This window comes from Anomaloglossus baeobatrachus, chromosome 1 (assembly GCF_048569485.1).
Source record: "Anomaloglossus baeobatrachus isolate aAnoBae1 chromosome 1, aAnoBae1.hap1, whole genome shotgun sequence".
NCBI lineage: Eukaryota > Metazoa > Chordata > Amphibia > Anura > Aromobatidae > Anomaloglossus > Anomaloglossus baeobatrachus.
In genome coordinates this window covers 595197155-595215562 of record NC_134353.1, presented here as the reverse complement: position 1 = coordinate 595215562, position 18408 = coordinate 595197155, and positions in this window count along the sequence as shown.

Below are 18408 nucleotides of genomic sequence, written 5' to 3'. Positions count from 1 at the left end.
GGGGCCCACACAGCGGTGGAGAGGGGGCCCACACAGCGCCGGAGAGGGGGCCCACACAGCGCCGGAGAGGGGGCCCACACAGCGCCGGAGAGAAGAGCTGTGCTGGGGGTCGCTGGCTGGCACTGCAACTCCTTCATCTGTGGGACTGAGCAGGCCGGTCGGTAGCTCCGCCCACAGATGAAGTTCAAACCAGGAAGTCTGTGCGCCTTAAAGGGACGGCGCTGCAGATTCCTGCCGAGGACTGTGGAACTCGGCCCGGGGGCAGCAGAACTAAGGCGAGGGGGCCCCGGCCAAGGGGCACCAGAACTGACGAGGCCGAGTGGGCCCCCCCGGCTCTCCAGGGCCCCGGCATTTGCCCAGGTATGCCGCGTGCTGACGCCGGCCCTGACAGCATGTATTATTGAAAAGTGAATGTGTTTATTAACCACAATAACTTAGCCATGAACAGGCAGGCCAGGTATAGCTCCAGAGCAAGGTCAAGAGTGCTGAGATGAATAGTCCGTAAAGCCATGTGCACACGTTGAGTATTTAGTGAGTTTTTTACCTCAGTATTTGTAAGCCAAAACCAAGTGTGGGTGAAAAATACAGAAGTTGGGTAATGTTCTATAATACTTTTCCTCTGATTGTTCCACTCCTGGTTTTGACTTACATATACTGAGTTAAAAACTCACCAAATACTCAACGTGTGCCTGTGGCCTAAGAGTCATCAATGCTCAGCTGACTTAATAAATGTGTCGCGGGTGGGGAGGACGCCGTCGCTGCTGCGCTCTCGCTAACGCTCGGGTCCTGCGCTGCTGTGGCTGCTGCTGCTCGGTGGCTCGAGCGATGGGCCGGATCCGGGGACTCGAGCGGCGCTCCTCGCCCGTGAGTGAAAGGGGTGGTTGGTTTGGGGGATTTAGTCCGTGACGCCACCCACGGGTCGTGGTGAAGATGGGCACCTGGTGACGGGGATCCCGGGAGCGATGGTAGGGAGCAGCTGGGATGTTGTTTTCCCCCTCCGTGGGTAGGGGTCGGTGGTCCCGGGGCCCAATGATGTGACGGGGAGGCAGGGTTGGTGAGGTGCAGGGTTGCAGGGACAGCGCGGCGCAGTGCCGGATTGCACGGGTGTACTCACTCAGTAAGAAATGTACAAAGTCCTCGGTAAACCAAACGGCTGGATGGACGGATCCCACAGCGGGCTGCCGTGTCTCTCCCCGGACAGGTGATGGCTGCTCCATTCTATGTCTGAACTGGGTGCAAAAAACCTAAAAAACATCACTATGGGGAGATAAGGTATGCACACCAGTGACTATGGAAGGGGAATACATGGAATAGCAGAAACTGCTGTGTGAATACTGACATGAAAAATTCAATAGCTATTTGTAAGAATGAAATGTGAAAAATGGAACCTGCATTACTGCCATGAATATATGAATAAAGAGAAATTTAGCTACTGAATTGATCAATGCAGAAGAGCCCCAACACTACGCCAAAGTATTTCTCTACGTTGGGGTCCCTAGCTTGTGTGTGTCCTCTCATGCAGTTAAAAAACTTACCGTGTATGGGACGCTGAGACCCAGGCTATATATGCGTATAATGTGGATTGGCAATAGGTGTGTATGGGGAGGGTTCACAAACGAAAAACTACTAACATTAAGGAATAACGTTTGGAACTCCATTCTATGTCTGAACTGGGTGCAAAAAACCTAAAAAACATCACTATGGGGAGATAAGGTATGCACACCAGTGACTATGGAAGGGGAATACATGGAATAGCAGAAACTGCTGTGTGAATACTGACATGAAAAATTCAATAGCTATTTGTAAGAATGAAATGTGAAAAATGGAACCTGCATTACTGCCATGAATATATGAATAAAGAGAAATTTAGCTACTGAATTGATCAATGCAGAAGAGCCCCAACACTACGCCAAAGTATTTCTCTACGTTGGGGTCCCTAGCTTGTGTGTGTCCTCTCATGCAGTTAAAAAACTTACCGTGTATGGGACGCTGAGACCCAGGCTATATATGCGTATAATGTGGATTGGCAATAGGTGTGTATGGGGAGGGTTCACAAACGAAAAACTACTAACATTAAGGAATAACGTTTGGAACTCCATTCTATGTCTGAACTGGGTGCAAAAAACCTAAAAAACATCACTATGGGGAGATAAGGTATGCACACCAGTGACTATGGAAGGGGAATACATGGAATAGCAGAAACTGCTGTGTGAATACTGACATGAAAAATTCAATAGCTATTTGTAAGAATGAAATGTGAAAAATGGAACCTGCATTACTGCCATGAATATATGAATAAAGAGAAATTTAGCTACTGAATTGATCAATGCAGAAGAGCCCCAACACTACGCCAAAGTATTTCTCTACGTTGGGGTCCCTAGCTTGTGTGTGTCCTCTCATGCAGTTAAAAAACTTACCGTGTATGGGACGCTGAGACCCAGGCTATATATGCGTATAATGTGGATTGGCAATAGGTGTGTATGGGGAGGGTTCACAAACGAAAAACTACTAACATTAAGGAATAACGTTTGGAACTCCATTCTATGTCTGAACTGGGTGCAAAAAACCTAAAAAACATCACTATGGGGAGATAAGGTATGCACACCAGTGACTATGGAAGGGGAATACATGGAATAGCAGAAACTGCTGTGTGAATACTGACATGAAAAATTCAATAGCTATTTGTAAGAATGAAATGTGAAAAATGGAACCTGCATTACTGCCATGAATATATGAATAAAGAGAAATTTAGCTACTGAATTGATCAATGCAGAAGAGCCCCAACACTACGCCAAAGTATTTCTCTACGTTGGGGTCCCTAGCTTGTGTGTGTCCTCTCATGCAGTGACTATGGAAGGGGAATACATGGAATAGCAGAAACTGCTTAGGTTTTTTGCACCCAGTTCAGACATAGAATGGAGTTCCAAACGTTATTCCTTAATGTTAGTAGTTTTTCGTTTGTGAACCCTCCCCATACACACCTATTGCCAATCCACATTATACGCATATATAGCCTGGGTCTCAGCGTCCCATACACGGTAAGTTTTTTAACTGCATGAGAGGACACACACAAGCTAGGGACCCCAACGTAGAGAAATACTTTGGCGTAGTGTTGGGGCTCTTCTGCATTGATCAATTCAGTAGCTAAATTTCTCTTTATTCATATATTCATGGCAGTAATGCAGGTTCCATTTTTCACATTTCATTCTTACAAATAGCTATTGAATTTTTCATGTCAGTATTCACACAGCAGTTTCTGCTATTCCATGTATTCCCCTTCCATAGTCACTGGTGTGCATACCTTATCTCCCCATAGTGATGTTTTTTAGGTTTTTTGCACCCAGTTCAGACATAGAATGGAGTTCCAAACGTTATTCCTTAATGTTAGTAGTTTTTCGTTTGTGAACCCTCCCCATACACACCTATTGCCAATCCACATTATACGCATATATAGCCTGGGTCTCAGCGTCCCATACACGGTAAGTTTTTTAACTGCATGAGAGGACACACACAAGCTAGGGACCCCAACGTAGAGAAATACTTTGGCGTAGTGTTGGGGCTCTTCTGCATTGATCAATTCAGTAGCTAAATTTCTCTTTATTCATATATTCATGGCAGTAATGCAGGTTCCATTTTTCACATTTCATTCTTACAAATAGCTATTGAATTTTTCATGTCAGTATTCACACAGCAGTTTCTGCTATTCCATGTATTCCCCTTCCATAGTCACTGGTGTGCATACCTTATCTCCCCATAGTGATGTTTTTTAGGTTTTTTGCACCCAGTTCAGACATAGAATGGAGTTCCAAACGTTATTCCTTAATGTTAGTAGTTTTTCGTTTGTGAACCCTCCCCATACACACCTATTGCCAATCCACATTATACGCATATATAGCCTGGGTCTCAGCGTCCCATACACGGTAAGTTTTTTAACTGCATGAGAGGACACACACAAGCTAGGGACCCCAACGTAGAGAAATACTTTGGCGTAGTGTTGGGGCTCTTCTGCATTGATCAATTCAGTAGCTAAATTTCTCTTTATTCATATATTCATGGCAGTAATGCAGGTTCCATTTTTCACATTTCATTCTTACAAATAGCTATTGAATTTTTCATGTCAGTATTCACACAGCAGTTTCTGCTATTCCATGTATTCCCCTTCCATAGTCACTGGTGTGCATACCTTATCTCCCCATAGTGATGTTTTTTAGGTTTTTTGCACCCAGTTCAGACATAGAATGGAGTTCCAAACGTTATTCCTTAATGTTAGTAGTTTTTCGTTTGTGAACCCTCCCCATACACACCTATTGCCAATCCACATTATACGCATATATAGCCTGGGTCTCAGCGTCCCATACACGGTAAGTTTTTTAACTGCATGAGAGGACACACACAAGCTAGGGACCCCAACGTAGAGAAATACTTTGGCGTAGTGTTGGGGCTCTTCTGCATTGATCAATTCAGTAGCTAAATTTCTCTTTATTCATATATTCATGGCAGTAATGCAGGTTCCATTTTTCACATTTCATTCTTACAAATAGCTATTGAATTTTTCATGTCAGTATTCACACAGCAGTTTCTGCTATTCCATGTATTCCCCTTCCATAGTCACTGGTGTGCATACCTTATCTCCCCATAGTGATGTTTTTTAGGTTTTTTGCACCCAGTTCAGACATAGAATGGAGTTCCAAACGTTATTCCTTAATGTTAGTAGTTTTTCGTTTGTGAACCCTCCCCATACACACCTATTGCCAATCCACATTATACGCATATATAGCCTGGGTCTCAGCGTCCCATACACGGTAAGTTTTTTAACTGCATGAGAGGACACACACAAGCTAGGGACCCCAACGTAGAGAAATACTTTGGCGTAGTGTTGGGGCTCTTCTGCATTGATCAATTCAGTAGCTAAATTTCTCTTTATTCATATATTCATGGCAGTAATGCAGGTTCCATTTTTCACATTTCATTCTTACAAATAGCTATTGAATTTTTCATGTCAGTATTCACACAGCAGTTTCTGCTATTCCATGTATTCCCCTTCCATAGTCACTGGTGTGCATACCTTATCTCCCCATAGTGATGTTTTTTAGGTTTTTTGCACCCAGTTCAGACATAGAATGGAGTTCCAAACGTTATTCCTTAATGTTAGTAGTTTTTCGTTTGTGAACCCTCCCCATACACACCTATTGCCAATCCACATTATACGCATATATAGCCTGGGTCTCAGCGTCCCATACACGGTAAGTTTTTTAACTGCATGAGAGGACACACACAAGCTAGGGACCCCAACGTAGAGAAATACTTTGGCGTAGTGTTGGGGCTCTTCTGCATTGATCAATTCAGTAGCTAAATTTCTCTTTATTCATATATTCATGGCAGTAATGCAGGTTCCATTTTTCACATTTCATTCTTACAAATAGCTATTGAATTTTTCATGTCAGTATTCACACAGCAGTTTCTGCTATTCCATGTATTCCCCTTCCATAGTCACTGGTGTGCATACCTTATCTCCCCATAGTGATGTTTTTTTAGGTTTTTTGCACCCAGTTCAGACATAGAATGGAGTTCCAAACGTTATTCCTTAATGTTAGTAGTTTTTCGTTTGTGAACCCTCCCCATACACACCTATTGCCAATCCACATTATACGCATATATAGCCTGGGTCTCAGCGTCCCATACACGGTAAGTTTTTTAACTGCATGAGAGGACACACACAAGCTAGGGACCCCAACGTAGAGAAATACTTTGGCGTAGTGTTGGGGCTCTTCTGCATTGATCAATTCAGTAGCTAAATTTCTCTTTATTCATATATTCATGGCAGTAATGCAGGTTCCATTTTTCACATTTCATTCTTACAAATAGCTATTGAATTTTTCATGTCAGTATTCACACAGCAGTTTCTGCTATTCCATGTATTCCCCTTCCATAGTCACTGGTGTGCATACCTTATCTCCCCATAGTGATGTTTTTTAGGTTTTTTGCACCCAGTTCAGACATAGAATGGAGTTCCAAACGTTATTCCTTAATGTTAGTAGTTTTTCGTTTGTGAACCCTCCCCATACACACCTATTGCCAATCCACATTATACGCATATATAGCCTGGGTCTCAGCGTCCCATACACGGTAAGTTTTTTAACTGCATGAGAGGACACACACAAGCTAGGGACCCCAACGTAGAGAAATACTTTGGCGTAGTGTTGGGGCTCTTCTGCATTGATCAATTCAGTAGCTAAATTTCTCTTTATTCATATATTCATGGCAGTAATGCAGGTTCCATTTTTCACATTTCATTCTTACAAATAGCTATTGAATTTTTCATGTCAGTATTCACACAGCAGTTTCTGCTATTCCATGTATTCCCCTTCCATAGTCACTGGTGTGCATACCTTATCTCCCCATAGTGATGTTTTTTAGGTTTTTTGCACCCAGTTCAGACATAGAATGGAGTTCCAAACGTTATTCCTTAATGTTAGTAGTTTTTCGTTTGTGAACCCTCCCCATACACACCTATTGCCAATCCACATTATACGCATATATAGCCTGGGTCTCAGCGTCCCATACACGGTAAGTTTTTTAACTGCATGAGAGGACACACACAAGCTAGGGACCCCAACGTAGAGAAATACTTTGGCGTAGTGTTGGGGCTCTTCTGCATTGATCAATTCAGTAGCTAAATTTCTCTTTATTCATATATTCATGGCAGTAATGCAGGTTCCATTTTTCACATTTCATTCTTACAAATAGCTATTGAATTTTTCATGTCAGTATTCACACAGCAGTTTCTGCTATTCCATGTATTCCCCTTCCATAGTCACTGGTGTGCATACCTTATCTCCCCATAGTGATGTTTTTTAGGTTTTTTGCACCCAGTTCAGACATAGAATGGAGTTCCAAACGTTATTCCTTAATGTTAGTAGTTTTTCGTTTGTGAACCCTCCCCATACACACCTATTGCCAATCCACATTATACGCATATATAGCCTGGGTCTCAGCGTCCCATACACGGTAAGTTTTTTAACTGCATGAGAGGACACACACAAGCTAGGGACCCCAACGTAGAGAAATACTTTGGCGTAGTGTTGGGGCTCTTCTGCATTGATCAATTCAGTAGCTAAATTTCTCTTTATTCATATATTCATGGCAGTAATGCAGGTTCCATTTTTCACATTTCATTCTTACAAATAGCTATTGAATTTTTCATGTCAGTATTCACACAGCAGTTTCTGCTATTCCATGTATTCCCCTTCCATAGTCACTGGTGTGCATACCTTATCTCCCCATAGTGATGTTTTTTAGGTTTTTTGCACCCAGTTCAGACATAGAATGGAGTTCCAAACGTTATTCCTTAATGTTAGTAGTTTTTCGTTTGTGAACCCTCCCCATACACACCTATTGCCAATCCACATTATACGCATATATAGCCTGGGTCTCAGCGTCCCATACACGGTAAGTTTTTTAACTGCATGAGAGGACACACACAAGCTAGGGACCCCAACGTAGAGAAATACTTTGGCGTAGTGTTGGGGCTCTTCTGCATTGATCAATTCAGTAGCTAAATTTCTCTTTATTCATATATTCATGGCAGTAATGCAGGTTCCATTTTTCACATTTCATTCTTACAAATAGCTATTGAATTTTTCATGTCAGTATTCACACAGCAGTTTCTGCTATTCCATGTATTCCCCTTCCATAGTCACTGGTGTGCATACCTTATCTCCCCATAGTGATGTTTTTTAGGTTTTTTGCACCCAGTTCAGACATAGAATGGAGTTCCAAACGTTATTCCTTAATGTTAGTAGTTTTTCGTTTGTGAACCCTCCCCATACACACCTATTGCCAATCCACATTATACGCATATATAGCCTGGGTCTCAGCGTCCCATACACGGTAAGTTTTTTAACTGCATGAGAGGACACACACAAGCTAGGGACCCCAACGTAGAGAAATACTTTGGCGTAGTGTTGGGGCTCTTCTGCATTGATCAATTCAGTAGCTAAATTTCTCTTTATTCATATATTCATGGCAGTAATGCAGGTTCCATTTTTCACATTTCATTCTTACAAATAGCTATTGAATTTTTCATGTCAGTATTCACACAGCAGTTTCTGCTATTCCATGTATTCCCCTTCCATAGTCACTGGTGTGCATACCTTATCTCCCCAAGGTGATGGCTGCTGTCTTTCCCTGCACCTTGATGTTCTCGTTTGACTACTATGAATCCCCAACGGTAGTCCGCTCCCCGGTGTATGGGTACCGGAGGAGCCCGTTTGCCCGCAGGCGCTGGCCCTTGGGTCTCTAGCCTTAGGCGGTAGCTGTATACCCTCACGGTGTGGGCGGTTGCCTTCAATTGGGACTTTTGCTGTTAGGAAGCCCCTGGGGTTCCGGTCACATTCGGATTTGACTATTGTCGGCGGCTCCAAGCTTGGTCGGGGTCCGATGGCCCTGCCTGTGTGTGCTGGCTTCACTTCGCTCCCCGGTCGGTACCGGCGGGCCAACACCCGACCCCGGTCCTACGGTTCCGCGTTGCTCCACCACTCCTGCAGATGGCCACCACTGTCTGCCAACCTTGCTGTCAGTGCCTGGGCGACAACCCAGACACCCAAGTGCTCACTCCTCTCACTTCAAACTCCAAACTCTATCTGTCACTTTTCCCGCCCCCAGGCCTGTGAACTCCTCGGTGGGTGGGGCCAACCACTTGGCTCCGCCCCACCTGGTGTGGACAACAGACACTGGAGGGAGGCAACAAGGGTTTTGTGTTTGGCTGGTGTCCCTGTCTAATGGGGGTGGGGGTGTTTGTGTGTTATTTGTGACGACCTGGCTAGTCCAGGGCGCCACAAATGCAAAGTTAAAACCACTCCTAGCATTTACATCTGCACAACTCTGTTCACCAAACCTCTATTTCATGCAAGTCTTATATCACCAACCACAATGCAAAGCTTCAGATGGAGTGTTGTAAAGCGCACTGCCATTAGAGATGTGAAAACATCATCTGCAGAAAGATATATCACTGTTATCTATCTAGCAATTTGATTAATGAGCATGGATTTGGTAGATGTCAGGGGAACAATACCTACCTGGTTGCATTGTGCCAACTGTAAAAGTTGGTGTAAGATATATAATGCCATGGGGCTTTTTTTTAGGTGCTGGTCCTTGCCCCTCAGTTCCTGTGAAGTGAAATCTTAATCCTTCACCACATCAGCACATTTTGGAAAATTTGTATCCTTCCAACTTTGTGGAGACAGACTGGGGAAGGCTCTTTTTTTCCAGCATGACTTTGCCCCAGTGCACAGAGCAAGGTCCATCAAGGCATGGTTGGATGAGATTGGTGTTGAAGAACTTGATACCTACAGTGAAACATGGTAGTGACATTGTCCTTATGTAGGGCTGCATGAATGCTCCTTGTATCAGTGAACTACATTTTGTTGATTAGCATATAGCCTGCAGCAACTAAATAGGTAAATAGTAATAGTACATGCAGGGCCAGATTAAGGCTGGTGGGGGCCCCTGGGCAGAAAATCTGGTGGGGGCCCAATAACGTTAACATTTTAGCCATAACAGTAGAGCACGAACTGTAGCATTTAGATATAAATACTGCACCTCAGTCTCACATTCCCCCTTCTGAGCATACTGTGACCTCACACTGGCCACCATGCTGCTCCTTCTCTATACTGCCTACCTCCTTCACTATCTAGTCACTATACTGCACCTCAGTCTCACATTCCTCCTCCTCAGCATAATGTGCCCTCACACTGGCCACCATGCTGCCCCTTATCTATACTGCCTATCTCCTTCACTATACTGCACCCCAGTCTCACATTCCCCCTCCTCAGCATACTGTGTCCTCACACTGGCCACCATGCTGCCCTTTCTCTATACTGCCTGTCTCCTTCACTATCCAGTCACTATACTGCACCTCAGTCTTACATTCCTCTCCTCAGCATACTGTGCCCTCCATACTGTGCCCTCACACTGGCCACCATGCTGCCCCTTCTCTGTACTGCTTATCCCAGCCCCACTACCCAGTCTCTATACTATGCCCCTCACACTTTTCTTTCCCAATACTGTCCACTTACAATTTTCTCCCACTATACTGCTGCCTCACACTTTCCAATGGTGCCCCCCCTGATTGCTGTGCAGGGGCAGATATGCCGCATGCCCCCCAAATGTACGCCCCTGTACAGTGTACAGGAGAATACATGACTGGTACACGCAAGGCCGGCTCCAGGTTTTTGTAGGTCCTGGGCGAAAAAGTCTCACTGGGCCCCATCCACATATAGACATGCACAGATACATACACATACAGGCATACGTACACATACTTATTTAAAGAGAAATTCACAAAAACACATATAAACAGACATAAATATAGACATGTACACTGACATACATAGATACACATCATACATGCACACTCAGACACATTTTTATATTTTAATATATATTTTTAATATTGGGAAGCCAGCAACATTCTCATTCACTTCCCTGCTTGTCTCCATCCAGCTCCTCCTGGGCATGTGTCTGTGCCACGCTGATTGGTGGCAGTCACTAACAGACATGGCCGCACATAGAGCACACTAACACTGATGTATATACACATCACAAGAGAGGCTGGGGACATACACATTACTGGGGGGCATACATATTACTGAGGAAAGGGGTATATAGCAATGGGGGGCATACAGCTGTAGAAGGGGGCAGTGGCTCTGAGGTGGGGGGACAAACAGCTCTGAGGTGAGGGGGTGACATGCAGCTCTGGGGGTATACAGCTCTGGGGTGGAGAGGACATACAACTCTGGGGGTATAGTATTATGCAGCCCCCATATTCCTCCATATAGTGTTATGAAGCTCCCATAGTCCTCCATATAGTACTATGCAGCCCCCATGTAGCACTATGCAGCCCCCATATGGCACTATGCAGCCCCCATATGGCATTATGCAGCCCCCATATGGCATTATGCAGCCCCCATATGGCACTATGCAGCCCCCATATGGCACTATGCAGCCCCCATATGGCACTATGCAGCCACCCATATAGTACAATGCACACCCATATAGCATTAGGCACCCTCATGTAGTACACAGCCCCTATATAGCACAGTGCAGAGCCAGATAGCATTAGGCATCCTCACATAGTACACAGCCCCTATATAGCACAGAGCAGACCAAATAATATTAAGCAACTTCACATAGTACACAGCCCCTATATAGCACAGTGCAGAGCCAGATAGTATTAGGCATCTTCATGTAGTATACAGCCCCTATATAGCACAGTGCAGAGCCAGATAGCATTAGGCATCCTCATGTAGTATACGGTCAGTATATAGCACAGTGCAGCACCGGATAGCATTAGGCATCCTCACGTAGTATACAGCCCCTATATAGCACAGTGCAGAGCCAGACAGCATTATGCATCCTCACGTAGTATATAGCCTGTATATAGCACAATGCAGACCCAGATAGCATTAGGCATCCTCATATAGTGTACAGCCCGTATATAGCACAGTGCAGAGCCAGATAGCATTAGACACTCTCATGTAGTTCACAGCCCCTATATAGCACAATGCAGACCAGATAGCATTAGGCACCTTCATGTAGTATACAGCCCCTATATAGCACAGTGCAGAGAGCCAGATAGCATTAGGCACCCTCATGTAGTATACAGCCGCCATATCATTTAATGCACCCCCATGGTCGTCTGGCCACAGTGATTGTATATACTCACTTCTCCTCATTCCCCTGCTCCTCTGGTCTCCTCGGCGCGTCCACCGCTGTCGCTTGCTCTGACCTCTCAGCAGGCGCGCAGTGATCACGTCACCATGCTCTGCTGCACGGCTGTCAGAGCGCCGACAGACACAGCGAGGAGAATCATGAGAGAGAGCGCGCAGCTCCATCTCATCATTGCTCTCAATTGTATCGGCAGCTGCGATGCCGATACAATTGAAAGCGTGATCCTCGGCGGGGGGAGACAGCGCGGGCACCGGGCCCCCCTGACTAGCGGTACGCCACTCCTGCCACCGCGAGTGGGCCTCCCCGGCATTTGACCGGGTTTACTGTGATACAGACACCAGATGTTATAGAATATACACATTATTATATACCATCTGATATGCGTACACAGTATATTACACTACTCTGTACACTGGATGTGGTATATCATGTGCACAGATATACAATGTCCTGCACCGATCACACCTGGACCTACAGGACCTCACATATTCTATATGTAATATGGGCCATATAGTGTAATGTGTGCTGCAGGCTCAGATGTGATCAGTGCAGGATCTGTGTAGTGATGTCTGTGCTGGAGATCAGTGTGGGTTATTGCAGGGGAGGGATAAGGCTGGAGCCGATGACCCGGCACTGACAGCCCGACCTGATCTGCTGCAGTTCACACTCCAGCAATAACTCACACTGATCCCAAGCAGAGCTGCTGCTGACACTAGGGAATCCCATCTGGTGTTATCAGCGGCGTTCTGCTCCCTCCTCACTACAGCCTCCTGCCGGCACCATGATGGATGATGTCATACTCACCGTGATGCACTAAGCCTCTGTTCCGGTCCTCCCACAAGCTCCTCTTCGGCAGGAAGAAGCAGCAGGCGCGCGGTGACGTCATCCCAGCAGACGCAGCCCACACAGCGTGCAGTGGGCGTGTCTGCAGCACAGTGATGGCTGGGATTGAAATTCTTTAAAGGTACAGTGCGGTCGTGAACCACTGCAGCGTTAATAAAATGGCGCCCACACTGATGGTGGTGGGGGCCCCCTCAGAAGCTCTTGTGGGGGGGCCCCGGGGCTGGAGCCCCGCCTGCCCCGCCTATAATCTGGCCCTGAGTACATGTAAATAACATAGGGTACTTGTTATGCACATAAGCATTTCAACAAGGTTAAAAGGGGAAATAAAGCCTATCTCAATGTAGCCACATCTGTACCCTACTGGTTCCTGTACAGACTAGTATCCCTAGCTTCACAGCCCATAATGGCTTCTGCACAAGCTGGAATAATCCCAAGAAGCATCAGTAGAAACTCACAACTAGGACCTGTCTGCCTGAAAGGCATTGAGTTGTTACTTGTACCTCCTGAGGAACTAGAGGGGAGATTGCTATGAACTATAAACCAAGAAAAAACAAAGCAAATACCAAACTGGTCTCTGTCTATTAGGCACAAATCCCTAACAGCAGGGCTGTAACTTCTTAGCAGAATACAAATAAGAATATAGCCAGCAGAGAATGCTAGTATCAAGAAAGTATAAATAGCCCCACCCAGGATATGATAGAACAGAGAAAATGAACAAGTGAGAACACTTGATAACCGCAAACCAAAAGGAGAGATGCAAAGGTAAAAGACTATGAGCATATGGACAGGGCCTGACCAGGCTGTGGCACAGCAGGGAAATAAAATTACCATGTAACACAAGGTCACTGGATCGAGTCCGAACCTGAGGCATGAGAGTACTTAGTTAATGCTAATTTGATTAAAAAAAAGCATAAAAGCCATCCCACTATAAGAAGGTGTACTCATCAGGACAGACCTACAGCTTGTTTTCTAAGTGTGCCCACTAACAAAGACATGAACAGTCTATAATTTTAAGGGTAGGTTAATTTTAACAGTGAGAAACAGAATATCCAAAATAAAATCCAGAAAATCACATTGTATAAATGATATAAATGTATTTGCATTTTGCTAGAGAAATAAGTATTTGATCCCCTACCAATCATTAAGAGGTCTGGCTCCTACAGACCACTTAGATGCTCCTAATAAACTCATTACCTGCATTAAAGGCAGCTGTCTTAAATTGTCACCTATATAAAAAACTCCTGTCCGCAGGCTCAATTAATTAGTCAGACTCTAACCTATACAACATGGGCAACACCAAAGGGCTTTCTAAGGATGTCAGGGACAAAATCATAGACCTGCACAAGGCTGGAATGGGCTACAAAACCATGAGTAAGATGCTGTGTGAGAAGGAGACTACTATTGGTGCAATAGTAAGAAAATGGAAGAAATACAAAATGAGTGTCAATCGACATCAATCTGGGGCTCCATGCAAAATTTCACCTTGTTGGGTATCCAGGATCATGAGGAAGGTGAGAGATCAGCCTAAAATTACATGGGGGGAACTTGTTAGTGATCTCAAGGCAGCTGGGACCACTGTCACCAAGAAAATAAATGGTAACATATTACGCCTTATGGCTTAAAATCCTGCAGTGCCCACAAAGTCCCATTGCTCAAGAAGGCACATTTGCAAGCCCATCTGAAGTCTGCCAATGAACACCTGGATGATTCTGAGAGTGATTGGGAGAAGGTGCTGTGGTCAGGTGAGACAAAAATTAAGCTATTTGGCCTTAAATCAACTTGCCGTGTTTGGAGGAAGAGAAATGCTGCCTATGACCCAAAGAACACTGTCCCCACTGTAAAGCATGGAGGTGAGAACATTATGTTTTGGGGGCAAAAGACTACTTCACCGCATCAATGGAACAATGGATGGAGCCATGTACTATAAAATCCTGAGTGACAACCTCCTTCCCTCTGCCAGGACATTATAAATGGGTCGTGGCTGGGTCTTCCAGCATAAAAATGACCCAAAACACACAGCCAAGGCAACAAAGGAGTGGTTCAAAAAGACGCACATTAAGGTCATGGAGTGGCCAAGCCAGTCTACAGACCTTAATCCCATTTAAAACTTATGGAGGGAGCTGAAGCTCCAAGTTGCCAAGCGACAGCCTCAAAATCTTAACGATTTAAAAATGATCTGCAAAGAGGAGTGGACCAAAATTCCTCCTGACGTACGCAAACCTCATCATCAACTACAAAAACGTCTGACTGCTGTGCTTGCCAACAAGAGTTTTGCTACCAAGTAATAAGTCTTGTTTGCCAGAGGGACAAAATATTTATTTCTCTCTGCAAAATGCAAATCAATTTATATAATTTATACAATGTTTTTTTTTTAAATTTTATTTTGGATATTCTATTGTGACAGCAACAACAACAACACACACACCCCCATTCCTTGTGAAGACACACCCGTCACCCGAAAGGGAGACCTGATGCCTCCCTCAGGGCCAGTAGGGCACACCAGGTGGGCGGAGTCAGGCGGAAAGGCACGCCCACCGAGGAGACTACTGTCCTGAGGCAGGAAATACAAACAGGGAGTTAGTTAGTTGTCAGTTGAGGAGAGAGTTGAGTAGTGAGAGTGGTAGGAGGAAGGAGAGAAGCTGTTAGGGACCCGGGTCAGAGCCTGGGATCCCCAGAACGTCAGGCAGGCAGATGGTGGTGGCCACCTGCAGGAGTACCGGTATAGCAACCGGCGGAACCGTAGGGACCGGGCCAGGATTGGAGCCCGCCGGACCTGAACCGGGGAGTCAACAGCTAATCGGAGCACCAGTAACCGGGTACTCAGACCCCGTCCTAGCTTAGAAGCCACTGAGTTTAGGCAAATTCATTGATTGCAGTCTGGACCTCACGGGTTCATCCTCACCCAAAGTCCCGAAAGAATGCAACAGCCCACCGATACCGGGTGAGAGCCACCGCCAAGGGCCAAACATCCGACGGGCCAGCGCCTGCGGGCAACCGAGGCTCTTCCGGCAGCTAAACGCTGGGGAGCGGGCTACCACTGCCCAGGCAGGGGAGCCAAAAGTCAAAACAAAAGGTGCAAGGGAAAGGGGCCACCATCAGCCTCACAAGGGACACAAGCAGCCGGCTGCGGGACCCGACCATACCCGAACTTTGGTTTACCAGTGACTTTGAGTGTGAATTAATAGTGAGTACACCAGTGCCATCCGGGCACGACATCGCACTGCAGCATGGCACCTTGCACCCCGACATCATCGCCCGTCCCACCGGGCCCCGGGACACACCGCCCCTACCCACGGAGGGTCTAACATCCAGGCTGCGCTCTCAGCACCGATCCCGGGAGCACCCTGCACTCCCGCCGCAAATTAAAATTAACAGTGGGCAAACTTCAACCAAACAAAATCAGCAAGGGATCAAATAATTAATTCCTCCACTGTAAGCTGTCACTATTCCTAACCCTGCCATGTATCAAATGACGTCAATGTGGAAAGGGCAAAGCAGGGTAGAAACTCTGAGACTCCCACCCATGGGAAGCTATACAGATGAAATATTTGGCTCAGAATGCAGAACACTAAATTACAGCAAAACCAAAAAGATGAGCTGAATTATAAATTGGTTTACGTGCAGTGTGTTAGATTACATTCATATTGTGGTGATTTCACAGACAGAGCTCAACAAAAAAAACAAAACAAAATGAGCATATACCCTACAGTAAGTAAATAGTAACAGTACATGTAAATAAAATAAAGTACTTAGTTAACTCTAATTTGATTAAAAAAAAGCATAACAGTCATACCACCTCACAAAGTGTACCCATCAGAATGGTACTACTGTAAGGGGTGGATGGACCCCTTACACAGAGGCGCAGTTCCCCCTGAAGATGCCCCCGCCGGGGTAGCTAAAGTTGTTAATGTTTTTATGCTTTATTAATGGGTTTTCCCTAGATGTCAGAGGGGGGGGCGGCTGTCCCCATAGGAACAGTACAGGAGAGAGGGGGAGAGAGTGCTGTAGGAAAGTAAGTTTGAGTTTGAGGCAGTTGATTCCGGGACGGGGGAGAAGGAGCAACGGGGGCAGAGTGTGGGAGCTATGGTGGCAGATAGCAAAAGAAAGGAGAAAGAAAGTGTCCTAGTCGGTGAAACAGAGTTGTGTGGGTCAAGTCTGCGGTAGCCGGAGCGGGAGCCTAGGTGAAGAAAACTAGAGTAGCCGGGCAAGGCCCCCTGAGAAGAGAAGACAGGAACAGTTTTTCCCCAGCAAGAGCTGTGAATTGACGTTGCAAGATTTGTGCCTCTGTTGTGAAGATACGTGCAATAAAATGCCTTTTGATTCAACTGATGCCTGCCTGCGGAATTTTCCTGAGTCTGTCAGCGTGCTCCCTTCATCCACACTCTGCCCCACCAAACAATCCCCTGTCCCAATAGTGACGGCTGAGCCGGGGGTTAGCCGGATACAAAAAGGGGCCACGACTACAACCCCCGAGGCACCCCCGGCACCCCGTTACATGTGGCGTAGTCGGCAGGATGCGGACTATCTGCGGGGGGTCCCGATCCCTGAATGTGAAGACCAAGTGGTGCCTAAGGCGTTGGACCAGGCACAAGATGGCGCTAAGATGGCCGCCGTCTTCACGAATACAGTAAGCGTGCGGAAAATTGGCGCCAAACGAAAAACCCTGAGCTGGCCGGCGAAGAAAAAGAAGTGCAGAGTGCGCCGCCCAAAGAGGGGAGGTACTGGCCCCAAGATGCTGCTGAAGACATGTGAAGAGGGCGGCGTTACGGAAAAAAAGAAGTGTCGCCTATGCTGGGTCGACCTGGTGAGCGAGACTGGGGGTGGAGTGTATACAAGAGCGGGAAAAGAAGGCCCGCCTCCACCTTCCCCAGCATCTCCACCTTCCCCAGCATCTCCACCTTCCCCGGCGCCATTACAGGAAGAGCTGCAAGAGACGCCAACTCAGCAACTGACTCTAAGTGAGATGGAGACGCAGACAAAGCAGCAAGCTGCAGCGGGCGCGCTGGTGACCACCAGCCTGGGAAGAGGACGCCCGAGGCAGAGTGTAGCCGAGGAGACACTTACCATAAAGCTACCGGCTGTACCAGGAGGTCCGGAGCGGCCCGCGAAAGTTACGTGGGTCACTTCGTGGGATGCCGTGACCGGTGAAACATCCACGGAAGTCCGGGCCATTTACAAGATGCAACTGCAGCCGGGAAGCGAGGCACTGGGAACAACCCTCCAGAGTCCGGAGGTGAATATGCCAGCCAAGGTAGGACCTCCAACCCCCATAGAAGTTCCGGCCCCGGGAGGGCAACATGTCCCGGAGCTTGAAGAAGATGAATGGGGATTTTTCTGGGAGCCAGTAAAGCCGGTACCCCTAATCCGACGACCGTCCCCGCCGCCTGAGATAGACCCGGTGCAAGAAAGGCTTCTGGCCGAGACCGTGGCCCGGGAGATGATGGCCGGACCCCTTAGTGAGACATTCGACCGGCAGTGTAGCATTGGCACCGTGGTCAAATTTAATCAGGCCGAGGGCTATGGGTTCATAGAAGACGAAGAGACCGGGGACCACTTCTTTTATAACCGGGTCAATCTGGACATTGAGGGCTTGCCCCAACGTCTCCATACTCTGTACCCGGGGGAAAAAGTTAAGTTCCGGAGAGAAGCGGGATGCTGGGGCCTATTTGCCGTAGGGGTGACCCGGATACCCACTGCCCAGGAGTCAGCGCAGTGGCAACAGGAGATTGAATGGGAGGAATGTCAGTACCGGAGACGTATGCAGCAAAGACCGGTGCTGGCTGAAACTTGTCGGCCGAGAAACACGCTGGCGGTGTCGCCAGAAGTAGTCACAGG